This window comes from Elephantulus edwardii, unplaced genomic scaffold, assembly GCF_000299155.1.
Source record: "Elephantulus edwardii isolate Elephantulus edwardi_28Jun2011 unplaced genomic scaffold, EleEdw1.0 scaffold00131, whole genome shotgun sequence".
Classification (NCBI taxonomy): domain Eukaryota; kingdom Metazoa; phylum Chordata; class Mammalia; order Macroscelidea; family Macroscelididae; genus Elephantulus; species Elephantulus edwardii.
In genome coordinates, this window is record NW_006399881.1 from 4,089,854 (window position 1) to 4,096,884 (window position 7,031).

General features: G+C 42.4%; 1 pseudogene; it reads right to left on the bottom strand.

Annotated features, from left to right (window-relative positions):
- Nucleotides 1–1,395: 1,395 nt before the first annotated feature.
- Nucleotides 1,396–3,577, bottom strand: LOC102861646 (annotated as a pseudogene).
- Between the last annotated feature and the right edge of the window lie 3,454 nt (nucleotides 3,578–7,031).

A 7,031-nucleotide genomic window follows, 5' to 3' on the forward strand; every position in this document is an offset into this window, starting at 1 on the left:
AAACTTATCTGAGTAATCAAGAAGGAAGTCTGTTGTCCCTTCTGCAGGTGGCTTCTCGCCTCTGTCGAGGTGCCCAGGACTCCCTTGTTGCTTGAGTTTAGGGATTCCACATGGTCAAGTCTGACAGCAGTTTTCTCCCCAAAGTACCTGAATTAATGGGTCCCTCGTGGTCAAGCTAGACAGCAGCCCCCCCCCCAATAACTAGGAGCAGCACTCTCCTGCTCTCCTTCCTGCCATCCTTCATTGTGCCACTTCTTTTTTTAAAAAAAGTTTTATAAAGGAGTTTATTCAGGCAGCACCTGTCCAAAATAGATTTTAGAGGGTTACCATACAATTACACCATAAATAAAGGGGGAAGTGTCATGGCAAACACATGCCTCTTTCTTCCTTTTGTTTCCAAGGCCATTCCATGTTCTCTCTAGGTAACTATTATGAAGTAAAAACGGTGAGAGACAGGGAGGGAATGGTAAAACATGATTTTTAAACACACACACACTTAAAAATACACACACGTGCAATAGGAGATCTCAACACTTCAAGCGGCCTGAGCCTATCTCAGAACTCTTGGCCTAAAAACCTTCCCTCCCACCCCCCCTTCAGTCCTACCCCACAATCCCACCTCTTGGGAGTTATGGCTATGTATCTCTGGTACACAGCAAAATCCCCATTCTGTCCCAATTATAAAAAAAGAAAAAAAAACCACAAAACCCTAAGCAGATAACTTACTTTCTTTAAATTATTTTTTAAAAGTCTCTGAAATTATTCTGACATTTATATACTTCCTCTTCTCACATGTTAACCCAAAGTATCCACAATTGTTTCATAAAACCACCCTCTGTATTTCACTCCTGGCAAGAAGAGGGAAGATATCAACCCCAATCAACCTAATTAGGAGGTGGATGCCAAGAACAGAGAAAGTGTTCTTAATCTTTCACAGCTTCAATACATTCCCACCTCTCTAGTATCTCTAAAAAACTCTAATAAAATAGTTATAATATCTGAGGTAGTAGATATAATAACCAAGGCCCTCTACCACACTCCCACCTACTTCTCAGTATCAATTTATTAGTCCAAAAGGTGTGACATTATTTCATAAGGGAAGTAACTTTTAGTCCAGAATCAGTAGTTTGGTTGCTTGGTTTGTTTTTCTAAAAAATGCACATTTTTAAAAATTTATTATTATTATTATTGTTAATAGTGTGTGTGCTGTCAAATAAGATCTGACTGGTACAGGAAGAGGTTATCCCTCCTTCCCCGGCAGAGCATCTGGTGGATTCGAACCGTGCACCTCTGGGATTGCATTGCAACTTCTTGCCGCTAGGCCACCAGAGCTCCTGCATGTTTGTTTTGTTTGTTTTTTTTTAAAGACGTCCCTGCTCTGACTCGTTTTCTTTTTTACTTAGGGAGGGGAGGGAGCGGAAGGGGGTTCTGATGGTGTTCTGATGGGGTTCTGAGGTGGTGACCGTAGTTTGTCTGTATTGCCAGATCTGGAGATTTCACCAGCAGATGGATTCAGATATTCACCATAAGAACGATCAAATTCAAATGCAGGTGGCTGAGCAGGCTCAACACCCTGAGCACTGAGCAGAGAGTGAATCATATTCACAGTATGTTGACTGTCTATTGTCTGGGTTGTGTTGTGACCATTGGCCCCAGTGGATCCTTTCTCCAGTTTCACATGAGGAACTCTAGTTTTACAGCTGGGCTGTGAGAAGGAAAGGCCACTTGTGTCTGAGCCATGGCCAGGCAACTGGGCCATTGTAGAAAGAGAAGGGAAGGAGAAATTTATGGAAGACGATTTAGTACTCTTGGCAATCTTTGCTGGATGATCAAACACTGCTCCCCCTCCACTCTCTTCAGGGCAAGTCTTTTCCGAACAGAACTAGAAGAGGAGAAAGAACTAGACAAGCTATAGCTTTTGTGTGGTAAGGTGCTTGTCTGACCACTATGTTTTGGATCACCTGGATGTTAGCTCCCAGCCCCAGCTGGAAGCTGTGAGTGTGAGTGCTTGTTTGAGTGGTGATTATGATGATGGTGGTAGTTAGATCGGTGAGTTTTGTGCTTTTCTTTGTGCTCTCGGTTCTTTGTGACACTGTCATCTACAGTATTGTGCTCCTTAGATGCAGTATGGGCTCTAATACGCATCTTTATCTCTTCCGGTTTTGAAGAGGTAACCTTTTCTCCGCCCGCCACTGGGAGTCTCTCATTTTGAGAGGTTTTTTTGTCAGCTTTTTCCAGAAATGGCCGCTCAGGGTTTTCTGAGCCCTCTATCGGCATTTTCAGAATGGCTGTCATGGTGGGAGAGGAGATTCTGAGCAGCATATGCATATTGTGACTTCACGTTGGCCTCCATGTTCTCCAGCTGCCTCTTCTGGGCAGCCAACTCTTCTGCATGCTTTGCACGGTTTTCTTTCAGTGACACTTTAGCTGATGGCACACTCTTACTACTCTGCTTCTGGGAAACAAATGCATTTGAACTATCCTGTGTCAAGGAGTGATCAGCTCCTATAAGTGCTATATTCTCACTAGTCCGATGGCCCTGCACAGGTTCCAGCTTAAAAGGAGGTTGAGAAGACTGCCAACAATCACCCTGCAATATCTTCACCCTGCTCAAGGTGTATGACGACTCTTCAGCGGCTGGATGGGAAGGCACTGTGTTTGTGGTAGAAGACATTGACATGTTCATCAAACCAGCAATAGTCGTGTCTGAAGAGCTCTGGGAAATCATATTGAGGATCGTCTACTCTGAAATGTTCTCATCTGTTCCTCGTTCTTCTGCTTTTGTTTTTCCGGCAGCCGCCTGCACGCATACCCTCCAACTCCGAATGCGTTTGAGTCAACTCGGTGTTTTCTCCAGAATCTGTAGACATTCATGTGTCAGTTCATCTAATAGTTCCAAGGTCACAGTGGTATCAACATACTCCCACCAGTGCTTCGTATCAGTTGAGACCAGGATCTCCCAGTTGGACCACTTGTAAGCCAGATGAATGCAGACACAGGCCACCACAGGAGGTGTGTACTGCAATCTAAACATGGTCAAATGCAGGTTGTTGGTTGCCATGAAGTAAGAAGTCTGTGCTAAGTCCTTGCTTGCTCGAACAAGTTGAGTACACTTTACCACATGTGTATGTGGATGATCAATTGTAACTTCAAAGACTAAAGTCTGCAGAATTATACTTTCTAATATTACCAGATCCTGAACTCGTTGCAGATAATCCTCGCTCCTAATATCAGGAAGTGATTCTTGTGGATGGAGACAAGTATGTGCCACCTTGATGACGTGCTCCATTTTTTTTGGCTGCTCCTCTACTTTAGATGCTAGAAATAAAGCTGCTGGAGCCACAGAATTTCGATGAAACTGTGTAAATGACTGAATCATATAAAACCGGTGCATGTAGACGATCGCTGCGTTGATAGTCAATTGTGATACGTCAAGACGTTGTTCCATGTCCTGAAGCAGATTGGCCGCTTGCTGGCAATAATAAAGTTCTTTATTGGAGTCCACTCCAAAACGATGGGATAGGCTATTTTCCAACTGCTCTCGAGTAAAATAACACCCTTTGTTTTTCTTCTCCATAGCGCTTCAACCAGAAGGCAGCGGCGGAGGCTGCAAACACTTCCCAGTGTCACCTAAGAGGCGACACACATCCGCTGTACAGCCACTGAGACGTGACAACCTTCTGCTAAGGGAAAGCTTTGTTGTTGTGCCACTTCTAACTAGTTCTTGATTCCACCTCATCTTTTGCTCTTAGCCAGTGTTTGTCCCTCTACAAGAACTGCAGCCAGAGATTGGAGACTTTTGCCCTGACGTACTGTCGCAGTTACTGTTTCTCTGACTGGTTATGTACTCTTTTACTTTCTTTTTCCACCACTACTGCAAATAAATTGGTGCCTTTGAGCTGTGGTGCTGGAGAAGGGTATTGAATATACCATGGATGGCTAGGAGAACAATCAGGTTCACCCTGGAGAGGCTGCTCCTTGAAGGCAAGGATTCTGAAACTCCGTCTGACATATTTTGGGCATGTTGTAAGGAGACCAGTCCTTGGAGATAGACATGCTAGGGAATGTGGAGGGACAACACAAGAGAGGCAGACCCTTCATGAAATGGATTGATTCAGTGATTCGGGTAACGGTGATAATGTCAGAGACACTAAGACTGGCACAGGATAGAGCAGGGTTCAGGGATGTTGTACGTAGGGTCATTATGAGTCCCATGCAACTCAACAGCACATAACAACTGCAATTAAATCATCTCACTATCTCATCTAGGTATATGGGGTCTTATTCACTTTTTAGACCAGATTCTGCTATATTAAGTGGACACACATATAAGTAGATCTTTGATGCTACAAATTGACATAGCCCAGCAGGATCTAAAATGTTAATAAGCTTTTCTTTAAGAAGTTTGAGTGGCAACAAATATAGACCTCTTCCAATCTGCTAGCCAGACAACTGTCCTCCAAATTTCCTGACATAGACTGGTGAGTGTATCCAAGGCTGCATCTGTTAATTGAAACAAGTCAATTGGTATCCCATCGATTCCTGGGGCCTTATATTTTTAGCAAATGCCTTCAATGCAGCTTCACCTGCCTCTTTCTTATCTATTGGCTCCTGCTCATACAGTACTTGAACTTCTGGCATTTCTCTATCTACATACTGTTCCAGTTAGTTTTGCATAATCTTCAGCAGGATTTTGCTTGCATGTGATATTAATGATATTATTCAATAGTTTCCACATTGTGTTGGGTCACCTCTCTTAGGAATGGGAACGAACATGGGTCTCTTCCAATCCATTGGCCAGACAATTGTCCTCTAAATTTCCTGGCATAGATATCTAGGGTTTCACCTGTTAATTGAAACAAGCGGATTGGTATCACATAGATTCCTGGGACCTTATTTTTTGTCAATGCCTTCAAGTAGCTTTCACTTACTCTTTAGTTAACATTGGCTCCTGCTTAAATGGCACTTCCTGGATTTTTTTCTGTGTCAGTTGTTTTTGGTACAGTGATTCGGTGTATTCCCGCCATCTTCTTTTTATGCTTTTTGGGTCGTTCAGTATATTGCCCATAGCATCTTTCAATTTTGTGACTTGAGGCTTAAATTTGTTTTTCAGTTTTCTCAACTCTGCACATTTCATTATTATAATTTACTTTGTCTCCTTGACCTGTCATTTGAAATCTTCTGTTCAGCTCTTTTACTTTGGCATGTTTTCCCTTTGTTTTGGCTTCTCCACGTTCAAGTGCAATTTTTAGAGTCTCTTCTGATATCCATTTCAGTTTTTTCTTTTTCCTCTGTGTTTGTAATGACCTATTGCTCTTTTAATGGATGATATCCTTGATATTATCCCACAACTCATCTAGTCTTGGCTGGAATCCAGTTTGGAAGTCATCTACAGCAGCCGGATTCTATAGAGGCTTGTTTGCTGGTTCTGTGAGGATTAGGGTGGGATGTTAACTCGCTAATGAGTGTGAGATTATGTGATTCGACCTCCTATTTAAAAACACATTTGGTCAGCAGTATGGGCTTGGAATCTGGTTTGGAAGTCATCTGAGGCAGGCAGATTCTACAAAGATGTGTTTGCTGGTTGTGGTGAGGATTAGGGTAGAAATTTTACTCAGCAATGGGTGTGAGATCGTGTGATTGGAAGCAGTAGTGACATCCACTTCCTAAATGACTTGCACCCAGAAACTCTATGAACGTGGAGAAATGATGAAAGTTATGCAAGTGTTCAGGTCTTTCGTTCATAGGGTCTCTATGAATCATCTACAACTTGACAGCACTTAACGACAATAATAACAACAACAACAACAACAACAAGAGAGCTCTGTTGGCCTGTTGTTATTGTTGTTGATTGGCATCGAGTCAAGCATGACTCATACTGACCCCATGAAACCAAAGACCTGAAACCTTCCTATAACTTCTGTAGTTTCTTCAGGTTTATAGAGTTTCTAGAGGCATGAGGTTTAGGAAGGGGATGTCACTCCTGCTTCCAAACCTGTCTTAAACTGGGAACTTCACCAAACACTGTCCACCATGGGCAGCCATTATGATATTTGACTCCCAATGGCACAAAGTTCAGCTTCAAAGCAAACTCAGATGACCATAGTACAGCAGATTGACAGAAGAGCACTGTACAACTTGGGAGAATGTTTGTCCAAAATAATAACACTGTTGGCCTAGTGGATAGAAAATTATGCTACTAAGCCAAAGGTGAGTGATTTTAATCTGAGGCCCTGAGGCTTGCTTGGTTTTAATTGTTTTTGGTCAAACATGTTAAACACTGTGACACTTATGTGTCAAATACGATAATGGTTACCAATGGTGGATACTGTTTGGTGGAGCTTCCCGATTAAAACAAGCTTGGAAGCAGGACGGGCATCCACTTCCAAAATGGCTTGCCTCCAGAAACCCTATGACCATGGAGAAACGATGAAAGTTATATGTGTTCAGGTCTTTCATTCATAGGGGTGCTATGAGTCATCTATAACTCGACGGCACTTAACAGCTCTGTTGGCCTAGTGGATAGAAAGTTATGCTACCAAACCAAAGGTAGGTGATTTTAATCTCTGGCCCTCAGGCCTGGTTTTAATTGTTTTTGGTCAAACATTCTACATGGTACAGCACTGGTCTATTTACTGTACAGAGGTAACTCGTGGTTGGTATGATGCTGATGCGTCAAATGCGATAATGGTTACCCATGGTAGACAGTGTTTGATGGACATTCCTGATTAAAATAAGCTTGGAAGCAGGAGTGGCATCCACTTCCAAAGCAGCTTGCCTCCGGAAATCTCTATGAATGTGGCAAAATCATGAAAGTTATACAAGTGTTCAGGTCTTTCATTCATACAGTCATGGTCACTATGAGTAGTCTACGACTTGATGGCACTTTACAACAACATCATCTAGTCTTTGATGATTAGTGTTCAATGCTTCCAAGCTATTCCTAAAATGATTCTGAAATTCAGATGCAATAGAAATTCAAGATCATATTTTGGTTCTTGTGGACTTGTTTTAATTTTCTTCAGCCTCTA